We start from the raw sequence: 16,848 nt of genomic DNA, 5'->3' as shown, positions 1-16,848 counted from the left end.
AGATATGACAGCTGGCACAGCCCTTGTGCTCTCCACACACACACAGTTAAACCTGCTGTACCACTATTGCAGTGTGTTGTCGCAGCTTTTTGGTCTGCCTAAGATCGCAATATTGTATATAAACATTCAGCTTATTTTCTTTCTCTCACTCTAATCCTTTCTGAAACCTCAAACATTTCTCGGGAGACATATTTCAGTGACATGCGTGGAGGTTTAATGATAATAAAATTGCTGTTACATTTGATTATCAGTAGTGCATTAGACTAATCCTCTACAGATTTTCTAGTGTTTTTTTTCCTCCCATGTCTGTGTGTGTGTGTGTCTATGTGCGTGAATGTTTAGTCTTTTCCTGAAAGCATTAAAATGCTTGGCAGCAGGCAGAAAGAACATATTATTTCCCATGTGTTCAATATAAGTTGATCCAGCAACACGCAAGCTGATGCTCGAGATGAAGCAGGGCATGCTTGATCATTTCTGTTAACCACTATCTTCTCTCCTCATAAGTGTTTTCAGCTAATGTAAATACGGGTCAGATGTTGCCATTTTCACTATTATTAGCATGCTTCCTGCAACCAGTGAGTGAGAAGTGTTTCTCAAAGTGGTACGAGATGGTCCATTGTGATTTCTAACTGCCAGATTTCAGGCTCTGCAGAGGGGACCTAATGCTCCTTGGAATCCCATGAATGTCTTCAGTGAAAGCCATAGATGTTTATGTCAACTCCAATGAGACTAGTGGAAACTGGCTCTTGAGGCTGAAATTCCTGCTAATTGGCAACGTGGATGTGGACTGGCCGCTTTGTTCCCTCTTATACTGGAGTGGTTTGTCTGTCAGGGTGATGCACTGCGCCTGGCATCAATGAACTGCTTGTTTCCGCAGCTATCCAGACTGGGAGAATCAGCGTCTTTAAGACAAGTTGCTTCCACTTTCAAAAATGCCTTTGTGCACCTATTCATAGAGAAGGAAGGAAAGCGATTTGGGGTGGTCTGCAGAGAGAAACTGTTTCTCAGGAGTTTCAGCTAAGCGTTTTGTTAGTGATGTGTGTATTTGTCTCTGCCTTTAACTGCACTGAAGCAAAGTGAGCAGTGGCAGTAAACAGCTTTCACTCTAGCTGGCAGTTTGCTGAGTTCATCATTTGATCTAGCTCATGTCCCACTTTCCTTTAGGTCAGATGAGGATTAATTGGCAGTGAGCTCTGAGGACATATTGTAATTAGATTTTTTAAAGGATTTGCCTTTTGTGTATATTTATTGGTGTAGCTACATTAAAGCCATATAATTCTAATGTTAAATATCAAAACATAATTGCACACACAGAGCTTAAGCACAAAGTTGTTATATATTATAAATAAACTGATGTCAGTATTGGCATTTATATCAGTTCTTCCCACACATCGGCTTATTCATTAGGCGGGTTGCCAGAGAATATTTTAGTGCTGATTTTTAAATTTTTGTTTACTGTTTTGATCTATCTAACAGAATTGGACCAACCAAACTCATTTTACCAGTGGACAATCTTGATTTTTATTTCTAAAGCGCAGTCATCGCAAACCAATCGAGAGTTATTAGCAGTAATAATAATAATAATAATAATAATATGAATTGTGTAAATCTTTATGTTGTGCAATTTTTGAAGCCTTAAAAACATTTTATAAAACATATTGCAGAAAAAGATGCTCATGTGGCCAAGCAGGGACCACAGAGCATAATTATTAAATATGTCTGTGTAAGTTCTCAGTCATCCAGGTCATGATAGGAACTTGGAAAGAAAGCGAATTATCAAGAAACATAATAAATAATTAATAAATGAATAATTTACCCTTTCCAATAAGACTATAAATTACATACAGTGCTTAATAAATTTATTAGTCCAAGGGAAAGCGTTTTAATCTAAATGATATTTTGTAATACTAAAATATAATATAGTTATTGTTGTATGAAATAAATTTTCAATTTTAAGGTTTTACCAAAAAACAAACAAACAGTAAAGCACCTCTTTTATATTAAGATACCAAACTGTATTTTAATTTTCTTTGTTACTATATATTTTTTCTTCTTTCTTTCCAATTACAAGTTTCAAAATGTGAAAGCAAAAGTACCATAGAAAGCCATATTACTGTTATGTTCAACTGCTTTCTCAATTAAAGAAAAAAAAATACCATATTGCAGTTGTTTACTTGCATTCCTGAACAGGAAAATGTGTTATAGTGGTTGAGCGATTGATTAATGGTTATAAAGCATGAATTCAGTTGGTGACTTGCCTAATAAATAACTAATTTTTAGCTTTAAACAAGTTTTTGATAGTTTGCTTGTTTTTAATGAAAAGTGGTTTCATAAATTCGTTAACCACTGTAGTTTTAACTAAAGAATGAATGAATGAATGCCGGAATCTCTTGAAATCCAGATTTTTTACCCTCTAAACATTTTTGTGGGCATAGGCCTAAAAAGTGTATAATCAGTGAGGCACTAATTAAAAAGAAGAAGCATAACTGTCCAGAGAACCAGAGATGAAAAAAGAATCTAAATGATCTGGGGCTTCAGTAGTAATAGGAGTAGTAGTGTGGCTGCGCTTTGCTAAAACAACATACTATTCCCCTTTGGCTTTTGAGTACTTAACAAACAAAACACTTGTCTGATGCCAGTGTCAACCCCTCTTCGGTTTGCCAACGAGATACGCGAAGCACTCCAAAAAGAGAGAAAGCGGGAAAGACTGTATCTGTGAAAAGGGGGCATGAAATTTGTGATGGCTTCCTGCTGACAAAAGCCTTTGAATTTTTCATGTTGCAGATACTAAACTTCTGTTGCTCTAGCCCAGATTTGTTGCTAATTAGTGCCCAGCCACATTCAAGGGCATACGGTTGAGCATGGGAATGCCAGTGCCACCTGTTCTCTCGTTCTCCCTGTCTTACATCACTCCCACCCTGTCACATGCTGTCTGTCTCTCTCTGTTTGGGCTTTGTGTACCATTGGCATAGTTTTGAATCCTTTACTGTAAGTCTACTTTTCATCTACTCCGTACGGTGTCACTGCTTGAATTAGTGTCTGCAGAGGAAATGCGGGTCACCGTGTATACACCAATAAAACATGAAGTTACAAAGCTGTCCAGTTCACCCAGTAAAAGCACTTGAATAATAAAGATGAAGAACTGAAGTGCTCTGACATATCCCTTCAAGGCTTCACTCAGAGGGGTCTGTGCTTGCTGGCCGTCTGAATGAAGTATCTGATAGTGGTTTGATACAGACAAACAGAGGAGGGTTTGTATCCTCCCAGGATCGTTGGCCACTTCCTGCCCCTGTGCTCTGGGAATTAGCCAGGGTGACACAGGCCACGCATCTTCTCTCAATCCACCCACTGTTGCCTCTGTGGAAAAGCGATCACTCTCACACCCTCATTCCCATCGCTCCGTTCGCATTTCTTGTGACAGGAAAAGCGTCTTTGGCATTTAAAAAGATGCCTCTCTGTGTAGCTTTGTGTAGGCGCAGCTGTGCGAGCCCGGTCAGGCTGATGAGATGCTGGGAAGAGCGCACGCTGCTCTCCCCTCCCTCAAAACGTGAGGCTGTCCATCCTCTGAGAATCACCGCCACATATGTCGACATGGGAGTTTTTACACAGATCGTGTTCCGGCAGGGAGCACAGACCATGTCAGAATCAACCTCTGGACCAGGCAAATCTTATAATCTCACCAAAACCAGATAACAGGAGCATGCGTGGAATTTGTGGAGCAAAGCTGCACTAAGGGATGAGGGTACTCAATATGATTTGTGATCCTTTCAGTGAGTCGTGTCAGGCAATGAAAAGCAAAATCCGGATGAAGAGAAATTTGCTTGAATGAAGTGTTACTGTGTTCACGACAGCTGTGTCACTACTCAAATGACTCAGTTGCGACAGAAACGACCGGGCCATGCCGGGTCATATCCTGGGGTCTTGGTTTGACTAAATCTGTTTTTTATGTTTTACAGAACCAGCTGATATAATTGGTAAATCATTTCACCATATAATTACTGGTTGCAGTTTAGATGTTGTTTCTTTGTTGCAAGTAAAAACAGGTAACGAAACTGAAATATATCAGTGTGTGGTTGCTAAACAATACTGATGACTCAGGGATTATTTTCCCAAATGATGTGATTTCTCAGTTTTAAATTTGGCTTTTTGGCTCATCGCCTGCTTTGGACTAAAATCTCTGCATCCACTGACATTTCAGAATATGTTCACAATCCACTGTGTTTATGGCAGTTTTGGATCATGAAACATGACTTCATCATCATTTTTTTTCCTTTTTACTCATCTCTAATGTAAAATATGATTCCAGTCATAGTCACAGAGATAGCAGGAATTGCTGCACCTCGTCTTTCCTGCCTCTTTCCTCTGGTTTCACTCCTGTCTGTTGTTAGGTGAGTCAGACATCTTCCTCTTCCTCAGCAGAGGCAGCTTAGTGGCCCAACCCATCTGTAGCTTATGAAACCTCCAACTGCACCATCAACTCAGTGCTCTTTACTGATTGCCTCGCAAACTGTGTCTCAGTCTCTGCTTCACCACCCCACAGAGTAACATTTGAATATTGAAATCAGGGCCTACTGAACAAAGGCTGGTTTAAAAGAGTTGGAGGAAATCACTTCAGTGTTGGGGGCCTCGTCCTCCAATCTGTTATGGAAATGTCATGGCAGGGAGCAGTTATGTTTTGATGATGAAATGTGACATGGGTACATTTTAATATTTTAATGCTTCTGCATCTCTGATACTTTTATTTGTCTATCTCCAAGGAAGCAGTGCTCAACACTGGGCTCTTTGTGTCTTGGTTTCAGTTTGAATTCAAAGCCAAAGCAGCTATAGAAATGTAGACTGAGCATGCTTTAGTTATGCTGGGTGTGCACAGAAGTGCATAACTTTAGCTATAGCCCTGTCTATTTGAAATATTCAGCTTTATCACTGAAGACAACCTAATAATGGAGGCGTATCAGCTGATTATCAGCTACAGCGTGGCATTCTTAGCATACATTTATTTCTGTTGACACAATAAGAAGTCTGGGGGTGTTTTTCGTGTGTGTGTTGCGACCTTGAATTGCATTCCTGTTCTTTAATTGTGTGAAAAATTCCTGCGTGAAGCTGCCGTTTCTTACCCCGAGAGGCAGTGGAGGGAAACTTTTGGAGTGGATGTTATGCGTGGCTGAGGGAAACTTGTGCTTTTGAACATCTAGGAAGAGACAGTGTCTCTACCTGCTCCCAATAAATTCCTGATTTGGGTTGTGTGAGCAGGAGAGCAGTTCAAACTCGTCTTGTCCTCCTCTCTGCATTCCTTAGCCATGACTGAACTCAGTCACTCTGCTGCAACAAACCTCAGATGGTAAAATGCACATCTAGCGCACTTCTTCCTGCATTAAACAGTGTAAAACAGTACATATATACGGTGCATGTTCCCTCCTGGTGAATCAGGAGCTGCAGGGATTTCTTAGTGCCTGGCTGTGCAGATGAGAAGTTAAACGGTAGAAGCCCTCGAAAAGCCTTAGCTTACTGAAGCGTGAGGCACATGGGAGTTTCTGTGGAAACTGAGAAGATCAAATACCTCCTCTTTGAAATGTGATGGGATGAGGTGAATTTAAGGTTTGCTATCACAGCAGTGGAGTCAACTGTAGGCGACATATTCTGAAGCAGTAAAACACATCCTATGTGATACTGCAGAAGGCTTTCTGATCCTGTATCTGTAGTGTCTTTGTTGTCTTTGGACCCCTCCGTTTTCTCATGTCAAATATGTTCCTCAACCGCTTTGAGCTCACTACCAGTTCAGCAGTGTTTTAGAAAAACATTGTTTTTTCCACCTCACGTGACATGTGCCTGACACATCAGTGGAAATGAAATCCTTTATTTCCACCATTTCTTGAGGGATTGGAGAAAGAATAGAGGATAGAGTGGGAGAAGGGAGATAGACCAAGTGTAAGGGAGTAAGATGGGGATGGGAAGTGGGGGTGGGGGGTTCAATGCCCTTGAGGATTATCTTTCTCTTCTCCTCCCTTCCTCTTTCTCCTCCATTTCTTGTTTGAACACATGACCGCAGCTCATCAATCTCAGTTCGCATAATGACCATATTTAGATGAGAGCTGCACGATATGAAGCTGATGTTGGAGTAAGTCCCAGAAGCCACGCAACCTGGACGTTTGTCAGCGGAGGTACCTCATATTGCAACAATACAGTAGTAAACCAGTCTATTCTTGGCATTTAATATGCCACAGTGGAACAGCGCTCTGCCTCTCACACCGTCAACACAAGTGAACACCCTCAGGGGTCTTAAATGCAGTCGCAGTACTGTGCATGCCACAAATGCCTCAGATCTCATAGTTGTTCAGGAGCCGCCGCTGTTTCGTTTTGATCCTCGTCTGTATTCATCACCGGTGACACAGAACGGCCAAAAACAGTCTTTGAGGTTCAGCTGCTTGCGATGTTCCACTTAAAATCTCCTCCTCATAAACATAAACCTGCAAATGTTGAAACTGTGAAATGCTAACTATGGGTTAATGTGCTGGAATATATTTGCTGTTTTGCAACAAACATGATGAGCTAAGCAGAGGGAATTGCAGTAATGTCATCGCTCTGTCTCGATTCAGCTGGGCCCCCGTCACACCCAGACTGGGGAGGTTAGTCACAGGTCTCAGGCAAATCAGGTGCAAGAAAGGTGATACTTCTTTTTACTAGTTCTGCACTAGGAAGGCTACATTCAAGTTACTCTGTTGAGAGAGATATTTAAGAAACTTGGAGTAGAAAGAGGGCATGATTTACTGAATAATTATTGAAATACATAGACTTCCACAGATTTGGTACAGGTAAGCTCTTACCTGATGGAGTTATACTGTAAGTAAGAACACAAATGTCAGATACAGCTTGATTTGACTTCTACATACTACATGTAGGTCCCTAACTGTGTGGTGCGCTAGTGAGAAGATGCACTGATAATTTATAGCTAGTCATGTGTTTTCATGTGTTTTCATGTCTCTTCCTGCGCGCTCTGCCTTAGCCTAAACCAGTAGTTAGAACATATCCAAAGCAGACCAAATCCTGCAGGGTAGGAAATTACTCTGGGTTTATGTGCTAAAATGGTTATAATGTGAACACATAATGGTTTGAAGTTTAGCGTCGATATGAAATATGTCCAAGAGCGACGTGGCTACGTCTCTGATTTTAATGACAGTGCTAGCTGTGGAAGTAGGAAGTGTTGGGCTCAAGACATAATGTAGGGAATGAATGGTGGAGCTGGTTTTTCATGAGTGAACAGAAGGATGGAAAGAAGGAACTGGAAACAAGTGAAAAAAAGTCTCCTTAGAGTTTACTTATCTTACTGGTTCTATTGGAGGAATAGTTCAGTATAATTGAAGAGACTTACCTTCTTCACTGGGTCGATCCTACTGCCCTATTTACTCCTGCCAGGTCCTCTACAGTAATGTCTTCTAAATAGTTTTTCAAGAAAAGTACTTTACAACTTGAATTTGTCAAAGTCACAGTTAAGCCATGAAATACTGCTGCATGTAATCTACCTAGAAAACAGGTTGTTGCTTTTACATTTAAGTTTGTATGCATATGAAACATTTAATATATTTCTACATCCTTAGTAAGTAGCTCTCCCTCTTTGTTACTTTGCAACCTTTGCAAAAGGCAACAGATCGCTCATGTAAAATGGCCCAGATATTTTCTTTTTGAGTTTCAATCCCAAAATAATTTGATATATGTCATACTCAGATTAGGAGCAGGGGATAAACAAAAATCCTTGAACCTGCAGTTGCTGCCAGCAGTGTTTGTTGTTTGGAAGTGGACAAAAATTCCTCTGTAAGCACGGGGTTTAAGACAGAGTGGCCAGCTGCTCGACTCCATGAGCCCAGAGATGTCAAGGCCAGGTTGGCTGTGGTGTTTGGCAGCAAAAGGTGATCTGCAGGTTGCTTTGATAACAAAGAAAAAAGCAACAACAACAAATAAAAACCCACTGCAGAGAAATACACACACACACATACACATACATTTTCACACAGTGAAAGGGATAAGAGCTCACAGCCTCTGATCCTATTATAGAAGCCAGAGCACTGCATGCTCCTAAGAGGCAGGGAATATGGGTAAACAGGGTATTTTTCTGTTTTTTTCTTGTGGGAATCGCCCTGTGCTATAACTGAAAACACGACAATGGGAATAATTTCTCCAGGTGATCTCACCATCTTTCTCTGAGCCACTTTTTCTTTCACACTCATCTCTCTCTTTCTCCTTTTATAATGCTTTCAGGAAGTGACACATCCCACGTAATTTGGCGAGATGGAGCCTCTGCTAATCTTACCTTTCTCTCTGTCAGATAGGCACGCTGCGCTCTCTGAGTGTTTTGGCCTAGAAAGTGCCTGCGCGTAGCTATCCTACATCTGTGCAGTTTGTTGGTTTGAGGAATGCTTGGAATTGCCTCCATGGCAACGTTTGTGTGTGTATGTGGAGCAGTAAATATTGACTTCATCACCTCCCCATCCTTGTGTCTGTCCGTGGCAGGAGCACAGCGTGGGTGGGTGGGTTGGGGGGGGGGGGTTTGGTACACACTTTATCCAGGACTCAGCAAAGTCCTGATATGGGGAGGGTGGTGTTTACCTTCAGATATCCAAACATGGTGAAGCTTTCTGGCTTTGAGTGGTTCACAGTTTGATAAAGGATGGATGTACTTTACAAAAGAGGTGAAATGCCAGGGGCTTCGTGACGTATTCTTTGCTATGTCACTCTATTTTAGCTCAGTAATAATCAGCCTAATGAATAACGAAATGTGAAGCCTGGGCAAACGCAGATACAAACCTGTGCAGGGGTAGTACTGCTGTGCAAACATGTCCAATATGCCATTTCCTCTATTCGTGTTTGTTTAAAGAGAGGGGAAACAAGGTGACATGAAGCTACACCCAGTGTTTGTTCAGCACCAGGAAGCAGCTCACCTGTATATGATGAGTGTAAACTGTTCTCTCTGCTCTGAGTTCAGGTTTTTAGTATTTTTCCCACAGCAGATGGATTTGTTGGGACAGGATACGAGAGCTTGGAGGAATAGCGGCAGCCGCAGCCGAAGTAGTGGTTTGACCGGTTTATCCTGTCTTGTCATTGCAGCACTCGTGCTGTTTGTAGGCCCCAGATGGAATGTCCTCACTGCATTTGATGAATACGATTAGGGAATAGATGTTGATAATCTGGAGAGAACAAGCAGGCTTGGATTATGCTAGAGTTGGCGACTGGTGACGCAGAAGCCAAAGCCTCCCTACTTTTCCCTCCATAGTAATTACATAGAGAGCATTAAGATGAAGGAATACACCAGGCAGGCTGACATTAGGATCACATGCTTTCGCTCACACAGGCATATTCTCTTTGCGTGCACACATGCTTCCTAACCCCTGTACTTCTGTTCACTCTCCATTCAAATGAGCCATATTCTTTAAAAGCAAGAAACCTTGACTTTATCAGCAGCCTCTTCAGCGTGCAGGGATGTTTTTCCACTGTAGCGCGATCAAATAGAAAACCCCTTTGGAACGATGTTGCAGCTGGTCAAGTGTGAGCTTGTTAGCACAGTTCTGATTTTAACTGAGTACAGCCTGGTCACACATCCACTTCAATTCATGTGATCAGACCACTCACGCACAAAACCCCACTTTAACGGGTGGTGTCTGTTTATGCAAATGCAATAACAACATGATGTTATCTTCCTGCCTGCAGTCTGGCAGCTGTTGTTCACTCAGTGGACTTTTATTGGAGGCCTACAGATAATAAATGTCACTATGCCTCTCTTATATCATATGTCCCATTTTCCAGCATTGTGCCTGCATTCAGGATTGTAACAACTCAGCATAAATCTTGTTTTTTGATCTGTAGTTTAAATATACATTTTAACTGATAAAGGTCTCAGGGTGTAAATACAGAGGGAACTCACTATCATCACTCTTTATCAGCATCACTACAATGTTAGCAAACATCAGCCTGGGGGGGACCATCTTGCTATTTGGAGCCAATGGGGTGATAATGAAACTTTCACTCGATGGTGTGACACAAACTGCAAAAGGACACAGAGGGGGCCCAGAGGCCGGAGGCCCGAGGGCCCCCTTTGCCCCGGAAGAGGCCTGACCGAGCAACAGGCACCAGGCCCCGCCAAGTAGTCACCGGGAGTGAGCTGGTACATACCTGAGTGCCCAGCCCCGGACACCAAGAACCACCAACGCACCAACCCCTGAGGGCATCAACTTTTACTTTGAAGGTGAACCTTTTCATCTCTACCAGTTTCACCGAATACCAAGAAGCAACTTTCCGCAGCTACTGTATTTTTCTGACCATAAGGCGCACCGGATTATAAGGCGCATTAAGCGAAACAAGCATTAGCATTCATCCTCCAGCCTCACTGTTTATGTTATGCTAACATAGCTGTGTCGCTAGCGATCATGTAGCACATCTTTATATACCAGCTAGCCCAATTTCAGTAACCCTACAAACGTCACTGCCTTTTAGTTTTCTGTCTTCGTTTACGTTGGAAGTGACAACAGAACTGTACGTTTTAATTTATTCAGAAATCCCTCTTTCAGAACATGCTATATCATTTTTAGGTGGAAACTAGCAAGCTAAATTCCTGCTAACTTCTAACTCTGTTAAATTTAATAAATTCTGTTTTCATGTCACTATGCCTGGATGTTAAACTTAATTGTTACACCCGGAAAAGCAGCAACACTGATCATTTTATTACAGATGAAAGAATTTAGATAGTTTTTCAACTTGGAGGGACGGAGTTTTGGACCCAGAATACTCTGCGAGGCTCCTGACGACAGTAGCCGTAATGCTCCGGCAATCGATCAAGTCGTGCGGCTTCGTAGCTTAGCAAAGTCGTACCAAAACATTTTTTGACAGATTTTTGAGCACCGTTTCGAGGTCAGTAAGCACAACCAGAATTCATACATAAGGCGCACGAGATTATAAGGCGCACTATCGATTTCTGAGATAATGAAAGGATTTTAAATGCGCCTTACAGGGAGTGCAGAATTATTAGGCAAATGAGTATTTTGTCCACATCATCCTCTCCATGCATGTTGTCTTACTCCAAGCTGTATAGGCTCGAAAGCCTACTACCAATTAAGCATATTAGGTGATGTGCATCTCTGTAATGAGGAGGGGTGTGGTCTAATGACATCAACACCCTATATCAGGTGTGCATAATTATTAGGCAACTTCCTTTCCTTTGGCAAAATGGGTCAAAAGAAGGACTTGACAGGCTCAGAAAAGTCAAAAATAGTGAGATATCTTGCAGAGGGATGCAGCAGTCTCAAAATTACAAAGCTTCTGAAGCGTGATCATCGAACAATCAAGCGTTTCATTCAAAATAGTCAACAGGGTCGCAAGAAGCGTGTGGAAAAACCAAGGCGCAAAATAACTGCCCATGAACTGAGAAAAGTCAAGCGTGCAGCTGCCAAGATGCCACTTGCCACCAGTTTGGCCATATTTCAGAGCTGCAACATCACTGGAGTGCCCAAAAGCACAAGGTATGCAATACTCAGAGACATGGCCAAGGTAAGAAAGGCTGAAAGACGACCACCACTGAACAAGACACACAAGCTGAAACGTCAAGACTGGGCCAAGAAATATCTCAAGACTGGTTTTTCTAAGGTTTTATGGACTGATGAAATGAGAGTGAGTCTTGATGGGCCAGATGGATGGGCCCGTGGCTGGATTGGTAAAGGGCAGAGAGCTCCAGTCCGACTCAGACGCCAGCAAGGTGGAGGTGGAGTACTGGTTTGGGCTGGTATCATCAAAGATGAGCTTGTGGGGCCTTTTTGGGTTGAGGATGGAGTCAAGCTCAACTCCCAGTCCTACTGCCAGTTTCTGGAAGACACCTTCTTCAAGCAGTGGTACAGGAAGAAGTCTGCATCCTTCAAGAAAAACGTGATTTTCATGCAGGACAATGCTCCATCACACGCGTCCAAGTACTCCACAGCGAGGCTGGCAAGAAAGGGTATAAAAGAAGAAAAACTAATGACATGGCCACCTTGTTCACCTGATCTGAACCCCATTGAGAACCTGTGGTCCATCATCAAATGTGAGATTTACAAGGAGGGAAAACAGTACACCTCTCTGAACAGTGTCTGGGAGGCTGTGGTTGCTGCTGCACGCAATGTTGATGGTGAACAGATCAAAACACTGACAGAATCCATGGATGGCAGGCTTTTGAGTGTCCTTGCAAAGAAAGGTGGCTATATTGGTCGCTGATTTGTTTTTGTTTTGTTTTTGAATGTCAGAAATGTATATTTGTGAATGTGGAGATGTTATATTGGTTTCACTGGTAAAAATAAATAATTGAAATGGGTATATATTTGTTTTTTGTTAAGTTGCCTAATAATTATGCACAGTAATAATCACCTGCACACACAGATATCCCCCTAAAATAGCTAAAACTAAAAACAAACTAAAAACTACTTCCAAAAACATTCAGCTTTGATATTAATGAGTTTTTTGGGTTCTTTGAGAACATGGTTGTTGTTCAATAAAAAATCTATTCCTCAAAAATACAACTTGCCTAATAATTCTGCACTCCCTGTATAGTGCCGAAAATACGGTATTTGCCAACCTGTCGAGGAAAACATATTTCTCCCAAGCAACTGACCTGTGTGACCTTTTAGAATTTGAGAATTGTCCTTAATGGGACCACCAACAGGAAAACATCCTCAACTAACATCTCTCTTTTTTTGTGGTAACTCCAATCAAATGGGAGAGAATTCCAGTATCAACAGTGTGTCTTTGTTCCAGGCTGTAAGCATGTTTATTTCTGCACTACCATCTTAACATGGAAGTCTGTAACAACTGACACATTTGGAGCCAGTCTCGGGAGGCCACAAAAGGAACTGTTCTTGGCGCTTACAAATTAATTTTTCAGGCCCGAAGGTTTACAGAGCGATTAAAACAAGAAATTAAATTACTCTTGACATACAGTAGTTTGCATGTATCATCCACAATGTCCTTAATGAAGTGATTAATTTTAAGCTTTGGTTACACATCAGTTCATGTTTTTTTCAGCTTATTTACCTCAGGCGTGATAATGAAATTACATGGCCATTAATGCATAAAGAGTAAATAAAAGCATGTCTGTGATGCCAGTAAAACTGTTGAAAGCTCTGCAGCAAATCCCATATTGTTTGGCCTCAATATTCATCATCAAAGTTGAATAGAGAGAAAGAACATGTTACTAATAATACATTCACAGCAATAACTTAAATGTGACCTTTAACCTGGGCGGGCTATATGAAACACAGCTCTTTCCAATAAGGGCGACTGTCATAACTTGTCCAATCATGTATTAGATGCCAGGCCGACAGGAACAAGTCTCCTGAGACAGATATGAGGGGTCTACTGCAGTTGTCATGGCAAGATACAAGCCCTTACATGCTCCTTCACAGAACCATAGTTTCACGATCTGACTCAGTATTACTTGGAGTTTTCTTCAGTTTCATACTGGGAAAACCCTCATTAAACTCACATACAGAAGATCTTAAGCTAGCTTGTTCAATTTTGATGTTCGTGACTGTTTGATCCTTCCCAAAAGATGAAAAGGCTTTTTTTTAAAGGGCCAGAGCACGACAGGCTGTGTTGTTGGTGAAATGGACTAGTACCATGACAAAGACTTGTGCGGTGAATGAACGACACATCTTTTTATTTGGATGAGAGGATACCATTCAGAAATTGTAATTGTTCTCGTTTCACAATAAATGATAAAGAAAGCGGAACAGGGATAGACAGTATCCTGTTCTGGTTGGGGTAGCAGAAACCCCAGCAGCAATATTAAAAGACTATACCCATTTACCAAAAGCTCAGGAGACTTGAAGGATTTGGAATTCATTGCCAGATCTTATGCATAATTAAGCAAACCCCCCTCCCACCAACCCAGCCACACCCCCTGCCTTGCTGGAGAGATTTTCATGCAGCCATGCCTCAGACAGTTGGTGCTTATTACAGTACCTCAGCGCATTTAGGCTTTTGTTATCATTAACTACTGCAGATAGTACACGTGGAGACATGATTCCACTTACTCTGCTGCAAATGATGACAATGTTTGGCTTCATGACTTCCTTCATTTCCATATTGCCTAATGGCTGTTAGAGCTAAAACACGCTAGGATCTGGCAACCAGAAAGCCACAGGCCACAGGCTGTTTCTGTGCCTTGTTTATGCTGCCTGCTGTGAGTTGACAAAAGATGGCTTTGTTGGAAACTGAGTGTGAAGGGAAAAAAAATGAGACTCTATTAATGCTCCGTTTCATGTTTACTTGATTGAGTCTTCCTTTCCAGGGAGGTTTTAGTGTATTTGTCTGTGTCTAGGACACTGTTGGCCAAAGGAACTGAATTCTATTCAGTCTTGAAATTTGCGAAAGGTCTTAATGGCTCTTTTTAATTTGTTCACTTCATCAGATTCTATGCTGCTGCTGCTGAACCCTAAAAGCATAATTACTGAGTCAGTAAAATTCACCCGTGTTTACCAAAGTTTCTCCACAAAATTTGTTATTTAAATGCCATCTGATTGATCCTATTAAGGCAGCGTCCCTTAAGAATAAGCGTCTTGCGTGTGGAATTGGGAAGCCTCTTACAAGACTGACGACTGCAGATCAGAGAGGTCTCTGCTCTGCCTCAAACAGCTTATTAACCATGCAAACAGTCTGCTGGGGGAGAGCACAGAACACACAAAGAGCAGCTCCCTGAGCCACCCGTCATCTTTGTGTCTACTCTCTTGTGTCTGTGTTTTTGTGTTAACCTGCAACCCATGCAACCCCCCCTCCACCCCTTAATGCAGACATACCCAGGGGGTAGACTTATCGACTCTTCGGCCCCACTGCCCCTCATCCCTTTCTCCTCCCTCCTCCCATTTCACGATGATAACACCCCCCCCCCAAAAAAATCAACCCCATGTTATGTTCACCTCCCTTTCATTTTTTCTCCTTATAATGCCTTTACATATTTTTTTGTATTAAATCAACCCTGGATGAGCTCATATGTGCACTTGCACATATGGCCACAGGCATCTTCTAAACTGTATACAAACTACAAACACAGAAATAACTTCCACATCTCCTTTTGTCACCTCTGCTTCTCCTCTCCTGGCGGAGGGGCAAAATAAGAGACAAGAACCAGCTTTGCAACTTCATTTCCTTATCTTGCATAGTGAACTCAGTCCTTTTATAGTAAGATATTTTCCACCATATGTCATCATTCATAGCTTTGAGTGGCTGCTATCCAACGTTTTGTAGCTGGCTTTGTTTTTGCATTCGCTTGTTAACAACAGTGGGCTGTGTATTGGCTGAGTTGAGCAGATTCACAGCCACCTAAATAACAGAGGTCAGGCAGGCCAAATAACTCGACACTATCCAAATGCACTTTTACCCTTATCTGCTTATCAGAAGTGTTTCCAAGCCATCCCACCTTAGTGTCTTTTCTAAATTAACATTTCTTAGCAGATCGCCTGTGGCTATGTCTATCCATGATAGCAGTCCTTAAATTATTCTGGGCTTAGTGTAAGGATTTCCCTGCACTAAGCTGTGGTTAGAGTTCATGAACCTCCTCAGGTGGGGGAGCTTCAGAAATAAAAACTAAGCAGCAATCCAAAACTGGCCTCCTCTGTTCTCATCTTCTTAGTGCAGTTTCTCAGTTTTGTAATTTATTGACAACTTGAACACCATCAGCACTGATGAGTGATCTGCTATGTCTAAGATGCACTAGTTTATCATTTTACCAAAAATCATCATATTTTAAATGTATCAGTTATAACTGGTAACTGGCTGTTCAGACTTAGTTATCCATTTCTGTGTTGTTCAAGTTAGCTTGCGCAGCACGATGGACCCCAACGCAGTCTGAGGGCCAGAGGACGATCACCTGCACTGTAATAACAGTATTATTTATTTACTTATTTATTTGTTTGTTTGTTTTGATAATTGTTCAGTTTTCTTGGGCATTTTACTTTGCCAAGTGGTCAGATTATCCGACTTGCTAAATAGCGATATCGTCTCCTGTTGTGATATGTCATTGCATTTAGTGTATGCAGACCAACACCTCACAGGGCCACACTGGGTTAGGACAAACACTGTTGTGGTGTACAAAATAGGTTTGCAACTAAAAATGATTTGTGTGTACTTTGTGTTTGGGCGGGTTTTAAATTAAAGAATCAGTCAATCAGAAAATTATCATCTGAGTCAGCTCTATTGTACATTTGTTTTTGTTTTTCCTGGTAACAGCTTTTACAACTCTGACATGCCCACAGGTCTAGTTTCTGAAAACAGCAGGACGCTGCTGAAAGCAAACATGCTTTGATTAACCAGAGTGCACAGTGCAGCATTTAGCAGCCTGAGAGATAACTGTATATTGGACTTACTAACACATTCAATGCAAAACACTATGGGTAATAATGCTTCTATAGCTTGTTTCAGTTAAAAGAAAATCATTTGTGTTTTTTGGTGTTTATATTATTTTAATATCTTATTTTTCTTTTGTTAAAGGTACTGAAAAGTACTCATGACAGCTGTCAGTGCTCAAACTTGCCCGCTCAGTAGTGACTAAATGCTGTAAATCCTCACATTTAAATGCTAAAACTCCTGAATGTGGGCATTACTTTAGCCACACTCACGTAATGGCTCTAAATTATTACCATAATTGATGTTTACCAATCTTCTGTCGATCGTTTACTTACTCAGCACTGCTGTTGAAATGAAGGACTTTTTCATTCCCCCTCAACAAGACATGAACGTGAGTTTTGACGCAATGGGAATGCCACCTCAAAATGCTTCAGCCTTTCTCTGGAATTATTCTGCTTCTGACACATGTTCATGCTTGCATGTGTGACATAACTGCTGTCT

At 41.6% G+C, this 16,848-nt stretch overlaps 1 protein-coding gene across 5 annotated transcripts in view; it reads left to right on the top strand.

Moving 5' to 3' along the window:
* Positions 1-16,848, top strand: part of src (SRC proto-oncogene, non-receptor tyrosine kinase) — a 30,431-nt gene that overhangs the window by 1,429 nt on the left and 12,154 nt on the right. Inside the window, exon 1 of one of the 5 annotated variants that reach the window (XM_080295215.1) lies at positions 10,213-10,231. The exons of the other annotated variants lie outside the window; for them this stretch is intronic. The gene's annotated coding sequence lies outside the window, so the exon portion shown is untranslated. Of the gene's footprint in view, positions 1-10,212; positions 10,232-16,848 lie in introns of those variants that run through there. 5 annotated transcript variants of the gene reach the window in all.

Source organism: Astatotilapia calliptera, chromosome 20, assembly GCF_964374335.1.
Source record: "Astatotilapia calliptera chromosome 20, fAstCal68.1, whole genome shotgun sequence".
Taxonomy (NCBI): Eukaryota; Metazoa; Chordata; class Actinopteri; order Cichliformes; family Cichlidae; genus Astatotilapia; species Astatotilapia calliptera.
Note: the sequence above shows the minus strand (reverse complement) of the source record. Positions and strands in the feature narration are given on the sequence as shown.